Consider the following 13,743-nt stretch of genomic DNA (forward strand, 5'->3'; position numbering starts at 1 on the left):
ATTTCTCTTACAGAGAAGCAATCAATCACTCTATTCCTCAGAAACTCCAAGTAAGGTGCCATCAGGCTTGCTTTTAAAGTATTTTCCAATAATCAGTTCTTCCATGTAATAACTAGAATACATAAAGTTTCAATGATCATCAAATGAGAACATATTTCCAGCCATGCCAAAACAAATTCACTTTGGCAGGGGAATGTACAGGTAAAGACAAGGTACATCTACCCTTTCAGGAACTAAACCAAAACTGACCAAACAAGAAAATATCTGTCATACAAACCAAGCAAACTCCAAAGTTGACAAAGGTAAGAGTTACCAATTTATCTTAATCTCTGAAAGAGTTCCAGAGTTCGTTTTCTGACAGCTGGTGCAATAAAGATTTAAAACTCTGTATAAGATGGAGGAGGTGGTTACCATCTGTAGCCATTACCTGATTCCTTCTGATCCCAACTGCCAGGGCTAACTCCATAGGGTATATATTTTTATGTTTTCAATTTATAAGACTAGTTTATTTTAGGATATTTCAAAGACACAGAAGAATGAAAAAAGAAAAAACAGTATACATCCATGTACTCACTGATGATAAATGTTAACATTTTACCATTTGCTTCAATTTAAAAAAAAAAATTGTGATTTGGTGCAATTTTACAAATCAGATTCGTTTTACATTCAACAGTTCGTATACATTTTGTTTCACGACACTGATTACAATCCCCACCATATAACAGTTCTCCTCCCACCTCCTCCCTGTGGTTACCTCTTCCGTGTGTTCCTCTTATCTACACATTCCTGTCTGCCTAGCTTTCTCCCAGTGCAGATATTACCCTTCTGATCTCCCATGGTTGACCACCCTAAGGAGCGCCTCTCCCTAGTGTACTTGTTCGGTTCATAGAACTATTGTTTGCCTGATATTTAACCCACAAGAGTGAAATCAATTCCAGGCCTGAAGGGTGACTCAGGGCCATAGTCTCAGGGGTTTCACCAGTCTCTATTCAGCAAGTAATCGTGGTCTTTTTTATCTTTTTGAATTTTGCTTGCTTCAGATGTTTTAAAAATAAAAATTTGCAGATAGTCTAAAACTCCACAGAATCTTGTCATCTTATTGTTTTACTTTGCATTTCATAGGAAATGTCTTTGCAAAATTAGACCACCTGTAAGCCTAAAATTATATTCGTATTTAGGGTGCTGCTTTGTAAAAGTCATCTTCTAAATACACTTTTGTTTGTAGAAGTATACAGTGGTGCTGCTTGGCCTATATGATACCCTTGACTCCCTTCTGATATTTGAAAACCATTCAAAATGGAATTGTAGTCTATATGTTAGAAATCTAAGGATAGTATCTCATATAAGCGATGACTTGGCATTGATGAGTTCCCTTACCATTGATGCCCACTATCTACCATCCATTCCACTTATTATCTCTGGAAAATCTCAGAGATATGTACATTTTAGAGTCCTGAGATGGAAGCCATGTTTTGCCGAACCAAGGGGTCTACATTGTTTAGAACAATGCCTCTCTGGTACTAAAGTGGAAACCAATAACCACTCACTAATCAAATATTCTCAACAATTGGTATTAGTTAACAACTACTCATGTCTTACTCTTGTCTCTACCTATAAATATCTGCTCAATACAAGTTAGACTTCTGTGCTGTTTTGTTTGTGGAAGAAATCATTAGCTCAATGCCTATCTTAGTTATCTAGTGCTGCTGGAACAGAAATACCACAGGTGGATGGCTTAAAAAACAGAAATTTATTCTCTCAAAGTTTAGAGGATAGAAATCTGAATTCTGGGTGCCAGCTCTAAGGAAAGGTTTTCTCTCTGTCAGCTTTGGGAGAAAGTTCTTGCCTCCTTTAGAAACCTTCATATGTCTCGGCCCCACTCTTCCCTGATGTCTAGGAAGTCCCAGGTCAGGGACTCCAGGTCCAAAGGACACACTCTGACTCTCCTTACTTAGTGGTTCTAACATAACTCTTTCTCTCTCTCCTTCTCTCTCTACTTGCTTCTCTCTGCTTCAATGTCTTGTAAGATAAAAAGTGATGCAGGCCATACCCCAGGGAATCTCTCCTTACACAGGTTCAGTGCTTTGACCTAAGTAAAGTTGCTGCATCCCACCCTAATCCCCTTGCAACTAATTGGCTGACACATGGAGGATAATTACATCATCAAATTACTGCCAAATTACATCATTACATAACTGCCAAACCACTGAGAATCATGGCCCAGCCAAGATGACACATATTTTAGGGGGATGCAATTCAATCCACGACAAGCTCTATTCTGAGTTTCTGGATTGCACAGTTAAGCACTGCACTACTAAGCAAAAGGTTAGAGGTTCAAATTCACTCAGAAGTACCTCAGAAGACCTAGAGATCAACTTCCAAAAAATCACAACCATGAAAACCTAATGGAGTGCAGCTCTACTCTGCAACACGCGGGTTACCATGAGTCAGAATCAACTTGATGACAACTTGTTGCCCCAATTCTGGCTCACCCTAACCCAGTTCATCTCTGTTCAACCAAATATTGTCTATTGCATGATGTAGGAGCCACTCCATCTTAAGAAAACTCCAGTTTCAGTAACTCCATCATCTGAGTCTACTTCCCTAGGAAATTTGTTCCAGTGATGATTAATCATTCACCTTGGGAGTGGGAGTTACTTGCCATAAAAGGTGTTCTCAAAGCTTCAAAGTCTTATTGAAAGGATGTCTTTATGTCCATGAAAACATGCTCAGACCAACACTTCCTCAAGCAACAACAACAAATTCATGCTAGGCCTGGAAAAGCATTTTTGATATACCCAAGTCCTTGATTTCCTCAGTAATGTGTAGTGAAAAACATTGGGTGGATGCTCATTCCAAGAAGCTTGGACCTGGAAATTAGGAGCTATACCACCTTTCCTTCCACACTAGCCATTCCCAGAATGTGACCACTTAGCTGCACCTGCTCCTGACTGAGATATTTCTCAGATGATAACAAACAGATACCTATATGATTCAGTCACTCCAAAAGCTCCTGGGCCACCAAGAAATGACTCTGGAAAGAGCAGAAGGCAAAAGGAATCTTTCTCTACAAGCTACCACACATATTATCAGTCTGCCGTACTATAGTGACTTGCATGTGCTGGAAGTTACACCACCAGTATTTCAAATATCAACAGGGTTACACATGGTGAACAGGTTTTGGCAGAGCTTCCAGAATAAGACAGACTAGGAAGAAACACCTGGAGATCTACTTCCAAAAATGAGCCAGTGAAAATCTTGTGGTTCACAATAGAATATTGTCCAAACAGGACTGGAAGATGAGCTCCCTAGGTTGGAAGACATTCCAATAGCTACATCTTAATATTTCTTGAGTTTCAAAGCTGAGATTTATAAGGCCTGGATATATTGGGTTTATTAAGACCAGTAGAGAGTTATATAACTAACTCACTTCCTAGTATTTTGTCTTGGTGGTATTTGAAATACTGGTGGCATAGCTTTCAGACTCATAGAAACATGCAAGCCACCACAGCACAACAAACTGACAGATGAGTGGTGGAGTGGGGCTTTGGCCATGTCATATTCATAGTTAGTTTAGCTTTCCTTATTGTTGTTGTTGTTGTTATGTGCCGTCGAGTTGGACCCAACTCATAGCGACCCCTCCTTGGGTTTCTGAGGCAGTGTCACTACGGAGGTAGATTGCCCCATCTTCCTTCGGAGGAGTGGTTGGTGGGTTTGAACCGCCAGCCTTCTGGTTAGCAGTCAAGTGCCTTAGGCACTATGCTACCAGAGCTCCCCCTAGCCTTCCTTACTTAAAGATAAATTTCTTTCTTTATTCCTTTTTTTTTTTTTTTTCAGAAACTTATGTTTATATTCTGTCAACTTTGTTTCCATTTTCTAAGAGACTGTGGAAGACAGCTTAAGACCACTCAGTAGTTGTTCCTACCCACTCAGTGGCCTGAGCAGTAGGGTCTGCAGACCATTCTTCATTTGCAGGTTGAGCACTCGAGTTTTCAGTAGGGAACCACTGAATAGTATGGAGGGCACCTGGAGGCCTTCAGGCCAGTCAGCAACCTCAGGCTGAGCAGCAGTAAATTCAGGAGCAGGAGCAGTGCATTCACTTTGAAATTTTTCCTTGGTCACAGCCTTTTCAGCAGTGGCCTGCTCTTTCTTTTTAATCTCTTTTGGATCTCTATAGAAATAGAGGTCAGGCATGACCTCCCATGGGTGCTTCCAGGAGATGGTGCCATGTGTGCTTAGGACTTCCCAGACCAGCATCCACCACATCAAACCCGCTGAGTGAGCTCTCTTATTGTTGCATGGGATGGCAGTGTCCACATAGTGCAGAGGAGAATCTGTGTTAGACAGAGCAATGGTGGGCAAGTTAACATAAGATGTCTCTGTGAGAGGCTAGTGGTCAGCTCTGGGATCAGTAAAGACCAGAAGATGCAGCTCCTGGAAGGCTGCCTGGATCTGGTTAGTGAAAGTTCTAGGAGTGAAGCACCTAGCAACAGAGTAATTCCAGCGGCAGCAGCAAACTTCAGCACAGTCTACTGACCAGTATTCCTGGAGAATATGACACTGACATCATCCAGGTTTTCAATGGCAGCAATGACCTGAGCTTCCAACAGAAGCTTCTCCCAGGCCCTCTTCGGGTTGGTGATATAGATGCTATTACTTTTCCTTTTTTGTAAAAATAAAATTTATTGTGATTTGGGTGAAAGTTTACAGAGCAAATTCAACTTCTATACACTTTGTCTCATGACATTAGCTGCAATCTCCCACAATGCAACAGCTCTCCTCCCACTTCCTTCCCATAGCCTCTTCCTTGTGTCCTTCTCTTTCATGCACTCCTGCCCCATGAGTTGTCTCCCTGTGCATACCCAGCCCTTCTATTCTCCCATGATTGATCTCTCCAAGGAGTGTATCTACTTAATATAAATGTTCAGTTCATATGCTTGTCTTTTGTTTGGCTGGAAGCCATAGGAGTGGGTTCAATTCCAGACCTGAAGGCAGCTAAGGGGCCATAGTCTCAGGGGTTCCACCAGGCTCTATCACACCAGCAAACCTGGTCCCCCCCCCTTTTTTTTTTAAATGATTTTGAGTTTTGTTTCACATTGTTCTTGCACTCTATCCAGGATCTCCTACATAGACCCCCCTTCTGAGTGGTTGACATCCAGGCACCATCTAGTTCTTCTGGTTTCATAGTTATTGCAGTGAATTGCTTGATGTGGCCCTTCTAGCCATTGTCCTCCATTTTGTGATGTATTTTAAATCCTACTATCCATGCCTATTGGGATGGTATGGTAGTTAAGGTTGGATGACAACTTGGCTGGGCAGCTGGTAATAGTTGTTCCCTATAATGACTGGCAGTTGTCTTTGTGGTGGGATTTGCCATGAATAACTGAGTACCTGCTGATTGTTAAAGCCATCCACTTGAGTTATTTCTGTTGGAGCAACACAGGTGGGATATATCTTGAGTCCTGCCTTGCTGGAGGGTATTACTCAAATCACCACCCTTGGCTTCCTTGAGGGTGTACCTATGAATCCTCTGGGAAGTTTTGCCCTCCTCTTGCTCTGGTTCTGCATTTTGACCCATCGTCATCTCACTCCTGGGTTTGGAACAGCAGCTATCATCTGATCTGATGATTGAGGTTCATCAAACCCTGAGAATTGGAGGAACCTCCAGACCTACTTACAGAGCTGGGATTTGCCAGCCTGCCAGCCTCCACCATCACTATGTGAGACAATCCCTTGGGTATCTGTGAGTTCTGTGAGGCATTACAGTGAAATACAGAACCCTAAGATGGAGAATGACAGAGAAGAGCAGCAGCCAGGCATCCATGTTAGGGGAGGGAGGGACCCAGACCCCACCACCAGCAGCCAGGAAAGCAGGGGAAAGAGAAGCCAGAGACAGCAACAGAGCAGACAATACCTGAGGTACAGGTAAGGGGAGGGCGGAGAGGTTTCAAACAGCTAAGCAAGAGAAACCTGTCTGTCAGTTTGTCATACTACTGTGGCTGGAGTGTTGCTGTGAGGCTTGAGGCTGTGCCACCAGTGTTTCAAGTGCCAGCAAGGTTGCACATGGTGCACAGGTTTCAATGCAGCTTACAGATTGAGACTGACTAGGAAGAAGGAAGAGACCATACACTTCTCAAACAATTGGCCAGGGAAAACCTTACGAATAGCAGAGAAACACTGTCTGATACATTACTGCACAACTTTGTGAATAGCCTGGAAACATTCTCTGATACAGTGCAGGAGGACAAGCCCCTTAGGTCAGAAGGCTTTCAAAATACTAAGAAAGAGATGCATCATCAGAGTAGGACAAACCTTACTGATATGAATAAAATAAAGCTTTTGAGACCTCCATTTGATGACGTGGCATGACTCAAATTGAAGAGAAGCAGCTGCAAACATCCATTAAAAATAGGTACATGGAATGTACAAAGTGTGAATCTAGGAAAATTGGAAGTTGTCAAAAATGAGATGGAACCCATAAATATTAATATCCTAGGCATTAGTGAGCTGAAATGGTCTGGTTTTGGCCATTTTTAATCAGACAACCATATGATCTACTATGCCAGGAATGATAATTTAAAGAGGAATGGCATGGCATTCATCATCACAAAGAATGTTTCAAGATCTGTCCCAAAGTACAATGCTGTCAGTATTAGGATAATATCCATATGCTTACAAGGAAGACCAGTTAATACAACTCTTATTCAAATTTATGCACCAACCACCAAAGTCAAAGATGAGGAAATTGAAGACTTTTATCAACTTCTGCAGTCTAAAATTGACCACACATGCAATCAAGATGTGTTAGTTATCACTGGTGCCTGGAATGCAATGGTTGGAAACAAAGAAGAATCACCAGTAGTTAGAAAATTTGGCCTTGATATGATAGAATTTTGCAAGACCAATGCCTTATTCATTGCAAATATCTTTTTTTCAACAACACAAACAGCCGCTATACACATGGACTTAGCCAGGTGGAGTACACAGGAATCAGTTTAGGAGCTCTGGTAGCATAGTGCCTAAGACACTTGACTGTTAACCAGAAGGCTGGCAGTTCAAACCTACCAGCCACTCCTTGGAAGGAAGGTTGGGCAATCCTACTTCCGTAGTGATACTGCCTCGGAAACCCAAGGAGGGGTTGCTATGAGTCAGGGCCAACTCGACAGCAAATAACAACAACAACAAATATCTGTGGCAAAAGGCAATGGAAAAGCACAATATATTCAGCCAAAACAAGGCCGGGAGCTGATTGTGGAACAGACCATCAACTGCTCATATGCAAGTTCAACTTGAAATTGAAGAAAATTCAAACAAGTCCACAAGATCCAAAATATGACCTTGAATATATCTCTCCTGAATTTAGAGACCATCTAAAGAATAGAATTGCTCATTGAACACAAGTGATTGAAAACCAGAAGAATTGTGGGGATGACATGAAGAACATCATCCATGAAGAAAGCAAGAGGTCATTAAAAAGACAAGAAAAAACCAAAATGGATGTCAGAAGACACTCTGAAACTTGTCCTTGAGCAAAGAGCAGCTAAAGGAAATGAAAGAAATGACAAGATCAAAGAGCTGAACAGAAAATTTCTAAGAGCAGCTCAAGAAGACATAGCCAATTACTATAATGACGTGTGCAAAGACCTGGAGTTAGAAAACCAAAAGGGAAGAACACGCTCAGCATTTCTCAAGCTGGAAGAACTGAGGAAAAAATGTTAGCCTCAAGTTGCACTATTGAAAGATTCTATGAACAAAATATTGAATGATGCAGGAAGCATCAAAAGAAGATGGAAGGAATACTCAGAATCACTGTACCAAAAAGAACTGGTCTATGTTCATTCATTGCAGGATGTGGCAAATGATCAAGAACCAATGGTATTGAAGGAAGAAGTAAAAGCTGCACTGGAAGAATTGGCAAAGAACAAGGCTCCAGGAATTGACAGAATACCCATTGAGATATTTCAACAAACTGATGCCCCACTGGAGACACTCCACTCATTTATGCAAAGAGATTTGGAAGACAGCTGACTGGAAGAGATTTGTACCCATTCCAAAGAAAAGTGATCCCACAGAATGTGGAAATTATCGAACAATATCATTAATATCACATGCAAGTAAAATCTTACTGAAGATAATTCAAAAACGTTTGCAGCAGTATATTGACAGAAGAGAACACGGAACGAGGGATATTATTGCTGATGTCAGATGGATCTTGGCTCAAAGCAAAGAATACCAGAAAGATGTTTACTTGTGTTTTATTGACTATGCAAAAGCGTTAAATTGTGTGGATTGTAACAAATTGTGGGTAACATTGAGAAGAATGGGAATTCCAGAACACTTAATTGCACTCATGAGGAACCTGTACATAGACCAAGAGGCTATCATTTGAACAGAACAAGGGGACACTGCATGGTTTAAAATCAGGAAGGGAGTGCATCAGGGTTGTATCTTTTCACCATACTTATGCAATCTATATGCTGAGCAAATAATCCAAGAAGCTGGAATATATGAAGAAGAACGTGGCATCAGGATTGGAGGAAGGCTCATTAACAACCTGTGATATGCTGATGACACAATTTTGCCTACTGAAAGTGAGGATGACTTAAAGCACTCAGTGAGGAAGACTGAAGAATACAATCTGCAGTATGGATTACATCTCAATATAAAGAAAACAAAAATTCTCACAACTGGACCTATAAGCAGCATCACAATAAATGGAGAAAAGATGGAAGTTGTCAAAAAAGTTCACACTGCTTGATTTTACAATGGACGCCAATGGAAGCAGCAGTCAGGACATCAGACGATGTATAGCACTGGGCAAGTCAGCTGCAAGGGACCTCTTTCAAGTGCTGAGGAGCAGAGTTGTCTCCTTGAAGACTTTTGAACGCCTAACAGAAGCCATGATATTTTCAATTGTCTCTTATGCATGTGAGAACCGGACAATGAATAAAGAAGACTGAAGAAGACTTGATGTTTTTGAGATGTGGTGCTGGTAAAGAATGCTGAAAGTACCATGGAGTGATAAAAGAACTAACAAATCTGTTCTAGAGGAAGTGCAGCCAGAATGTTCCTTGGAGCGAGAATGGCCAGACTTCATTTCACCTACTTTGGTCATGTTGTCAGAAGGGACCATTCCCTGGAGAAGGATGTCATGCTTAGTAAGGTGGAGGGCCAATGAAGGAGGGGAAGGTCCTCAACGAGATGGATTGACACAGTGACTGCGGCTATGGAGTCAGATATAGCAGGGATAGTGGAGTTGGTGCGGGACCGGATGGTGTTTCATTCTGCTGCATAGGGCTGCTATGAGTCAGAGGTGACTCAACGGCACCTAATAACAACAACAACAAGATGGGGGCAGATTACTGACAGGAGGAGGAGGAGTTATTGTCTGAAATGATGGAGTGACATGGTAGTTTGGACATTTGGGACATCGTTAATCTCCACCTCATTGGGACCGGCCTTGTGCTGATCTTTCTAAGAGAAATTGTTCAAGCAGTCATATAGGCTGAGGATCGCATGGTGTACCAGTCCCTTGGACTAATTGTTTCCATGTGTCTTCAGTTTTCTTCATTATTCTTTGCTCTGGATGAGGAGAGACCCATTGTTGCCTCTAGATGGCTGCTTGCAAGCTTTTAAGATCCCGGTCGCTACTCGCCAAAGTAGGATGTGGAACAATGTTTTTGTGTAGTATGTTATGCCAATTGAGCTTGATGTCCCCTGAGGCCATGGTCCCAAGCCCACAGGTCCAACTGCTTGCTCCCTCTGGGTAGCTGGCTGTGGCCAAGAGGTGACTACAACTTTGTCCCTTGTCAGCTCTACTATATACCTAGAAATTCTTACACAACATACAAATACACTTGTAGAAACATTATCTGCCAGCCCTATACATGTTCATGGGCATACTGCCCCATGCATAGATGTACCTAATCATTCAACCTCTCTACCATCTATATATCCATAGATCAATGTTTGCCATCCCTGACAGTGCAGTATTATATGTGCAAAAAGGTTTGTCTTTATTGTCTTTACCACCCATGCACCTCTGTATGTCTTCCTCTTCAACAAGGCCACTGTGTTGATCACTCATATTTGGTACATTGCCCTTATCTTCACCAAAATCAATACTTGTCTCTACGTATCTAGCAGTGCTCCCTCCCCTCCCAACCCTGGTAACCAACAAAGAAAATTTCCTACCACAATAAATCTTTCTTTGACTTTTTATAATAATGGACTTATACAATATTTGTCCTTCTGTGATTGACTTATTTCACTCAGCATAATGTCCTCCAAGTTCATCCATGTTATGTGGTGTTTTGCAGATTCTACAATATTCGTTAGGGTTGCATAGTATTCCACTGCATCACTTTTCCTTTTATAGATGTACTATTCTATTTGAAAGTCAAGGTTGCTACCACCTAAGTGGGTTGCTGCTGCAAGGAATTTGGGACATCCTCTTCCTTCATCTGCAGGACATCAAGGGCTCCAGACATTGTTAAAGTTTCCCCTTTAAGTTACAATGGGAGCCTAGGACTACATTGTATGGACCCTACTCTAGATAGCATGGAAAGGCTAAAGATAATTTTCTTAAAGGAGAAGAAAGGAATAAACTTGAAGTCCAATGGTATCTCTTTCTTTTTCTTTTCTGTTATGTGTTGATATAATAGCCTCTGTCCCCAAGAAGTCTGGTTAAATGTAATTTAAAAAAATTAAAAATTAATTTACTCATGACTTTTATATTTTGGCTATGTTTTCATTTCTTTTTAAATATAGGCTTAGATTCACCCTAGATATTGGACAGAGAAAAATGAAAATGTGTTAGTAAGAGAATTAAAGTAACTATTTATAAATTTAAAGGAAATTAATTTTCTGTGGACTGATATTTATAGTGTGTACATATAAAACCAAAACAAATGGCTTAAAAATGAGGAATTTGGTAAATCAACAGATTGCTGTTTATTGACTGGTTGAAAGATTTTGGTTGGCACAAGAGCAAACTATCTGGACTTACCTATTAGTTATAGATTACCATCTCAATTAGTCATGTTTCCTGATCTGCTAATGGGAGGCTCCAGACAAAGGACAGATCGAGCATTCTAATAAAAGGGATTATCTGAGAAGGCTCTTCTGAGTCTTCCCTGCTTCTATTTGCTCTCTGGCCAATAGCATATACATTCTTCAATTAATTGAATCCAGTGGAAGCTACTGAGGCCCTGTGATACGGATTAAATTGTGTCTCCCGAAACTACATGTTGTAAATAAATCCTAACCTCTATACCTGTGGATGTAATTACATTTGGAAATAGGTTATCCTTTCTTGTGTAATAAAGCCATATCAGTGTAAGATGTGTTTTAAGCCAATCACTATTGAAACATAAGAAAGAGCAGATTAGACACAGAAGTAAGGAAACACAGATGAGGGAAGATAAAAGCCATACCACATGAAGACTGACAAGGATCTGAAGGTCAGAAGCTTAAAAGAGACAAGAACCTTCCCTTAGAGCAGGTGACCTGACTTTGGACTTCAATTCCCTAAACTGTGAGAAAGTAAATTTGTTAAAGCCACCCACTTGTGGTATTTCTGTTATTGCAGCACTTGAAAACTAAGACATCCTGTGTTTGGTATTATGGGTAAACAACATTGGATAGTCTCTGGGTGGTGCAAATCATTAGTACATTAGTACATTAGTTAGCTGCTAACAGACGTTTGAGTCCACCAGAAGCAACTCAGAAGAGAGACTTGGTGATCTACTTCTGAAAAATCAGCCATTAAAAACCATTTGGCTGCTCTGACACACCTAGGGCCACTCAGTTGGAACTGAATCTTCAGCAACAGTTTTAGCGTTGAATAGAGCAGGCTCTCTACCCGGGGATTCTTACAATCCTATGAAGGAATTATAGAAAGAATATGGGTAACTCTGTAAGAAAAGGATAAAATGAAGAGTGATTAATTAGCCAAGAGAATCAGAGAGTCCTCCTGGAGCAAGGATAATTTAAGTATCCTTGTTGACTTAGGTTATTTGGTAGAATTTGGATAATGGAGATGGTTTCCAGAAGGACATTCCTGATAGAAAAGCCTCCAGCATGGGCAAAATGCAAAATGCTGGGAGCTGCAGTTTGTTTGAGTAGTCTGAGAAGTCTAACATGTTAGAATCTGCCCTGAATGGGGTTTGCATAGGTTAGAAGTATATGGTCCTCGCTACCATCATCTATATCCTTCCACTCAAAGTGTGGTCAGAACTAGTAGCTTCAGCATTGTCTGGGAGCTTGAAATGTAGAATATCAGATCCCAGTCTACACCACTAAATCAGAATCTGCATTTTAACAATATCCCCAGGTAATCTGCATGTACATTGAATTTGAAAAGGCACTACTGTACTTATGACCTGTGTGGTAGTTCAGTTTGTGTGTCAACTTGGCTGGGCCTGATTGAGTGGCTGGGCAGCTGGATGTAGTATTCCCCATGATGAGACAGGTAATCAACTCCATGGTGGAATCTACTGTGAGCAGCTGAGTAGCTGCCTTAGGGAACGAGTCTGCTTCCTGTATATAAGCAGAAGTCTTGGGGAATGGTCTCTAGCTTATGGCACACTTGGACCCTGCATTTAGCCATGTTGTTGTTCAGCAGCCTGCAATGCTCTGCCGACTTTGGGACTTACAGTGGACTTTAATCATTAATTCTAATGACCTCTGGTAGCATAGTGCCTAAGGCATTTGACTGCTAACCAGAAGGCTGGCGGTTCAAACCCACCAGCCACTCCTCGGAAGGAAGATGAAGCAATCTACTTCCGAAGTGATACTGCCTCAGAAACCCAAGGAGGGATTGCTATGAGTCGGGTCTGACTCGACGGCACTTAACAACAACAACAACAATGTGGTTTGGTAACATCGAGACTGTCTTTTTACTTGTCAACCTTGGGCTTGGCAGCGTCAGCGGCCAGCAGCTGTCTGAGTGAAGAAAATCCTCTAGCTTCAGCGGGCCAGGAACTGGAGGCAGAGCTGAAGCCCAAGGCTCAGGGGCATTCATCCAGCCCCTAGAGCCTGGCATTTTGAACTTGCACTTGAAGCCTCCAAATTGTAAGAGAATAAACTCCTGTTTGTTAAGGCCATCCCATTTGTGGTATATTCCTGCCAGAGTGGCACTAGGTAACCAGAACAACCTGTCTTGACCCTCAGGTTATGTAGAAAGTTTATTGTCTATTTTAGTTTTAGTGGTTGTTGTTGTTAGTTGCTGCCCAATGGGCCCCAATTCGTGGAGACCATATGGACCAAGGGATCAGATCATTGTGATCCATAGGGTTTCACTGGCTGATTTTCTGGCAGTAGATTGACAGGCCTTTCTTCCCTGTCTTAGTCTAGAAGTTGTGCTGAAACCTGTTCAGTATCATAACAACACACAAGTGTCCACAACAGACAGGTAGTGACAGCACTGGAGGTGCATTGGCTGGGGATAGGTATCCCACATGGAAAGCAAGGATTCTACCACTGAACCACCAAATCCCTGCTTTATCAGTGGGCTTCCTACTAGGTTCGGTTAACAGGGGGAACTCTGGGAGCCAGTAGAAGGGAATAGAAACTTGTTACTTCCTATCTGCTGTTGCCTTAATGATGCTCTTTACTCTGAAAATGGCAGAGTTCCAATTTTGATTTTTCTCCCCATTCTTCCCTAACCAGCCAAATTATATCCTGGTAGCCAGTGCCCCTTCCCCATGGCTCCAGATCCCAGCCCCATGGGGCACAGTCAGA

At 41.7% G+C, this 13,743-nt stretch overlaps 1 pseudogene; it reads right to left on the reverse strand.

Moving 5' to 3' along the window:
- Nucleotides 1–3,898: 3,898 nt before the first annotated feature.
- Nucleotides 3,899–10,490, reverse strand: LOC103203086 (annotated as a pseudogene).
- Nucleotides 10,491–13,743: the final 3,253 nt, after the last annotated feature.

This window comes from Orycteropus afer, unplaced genomic scaffold, assembly GCF_000298275.1.
Source record: "Orycteropus afer afer isolate SDZICR_OR568_19922 unplaced genomic scaffold, OryAfe1.0 scaffold00199, whole genome shotgun sequence".
NCBI classification, from domain to species: domain Eukaryota; kingdom Metazoa; phylum Chordata; class Mammalia; order Tubulidentata; family Orycteropodidae; genus Orycteropus; species Orycteropus afer.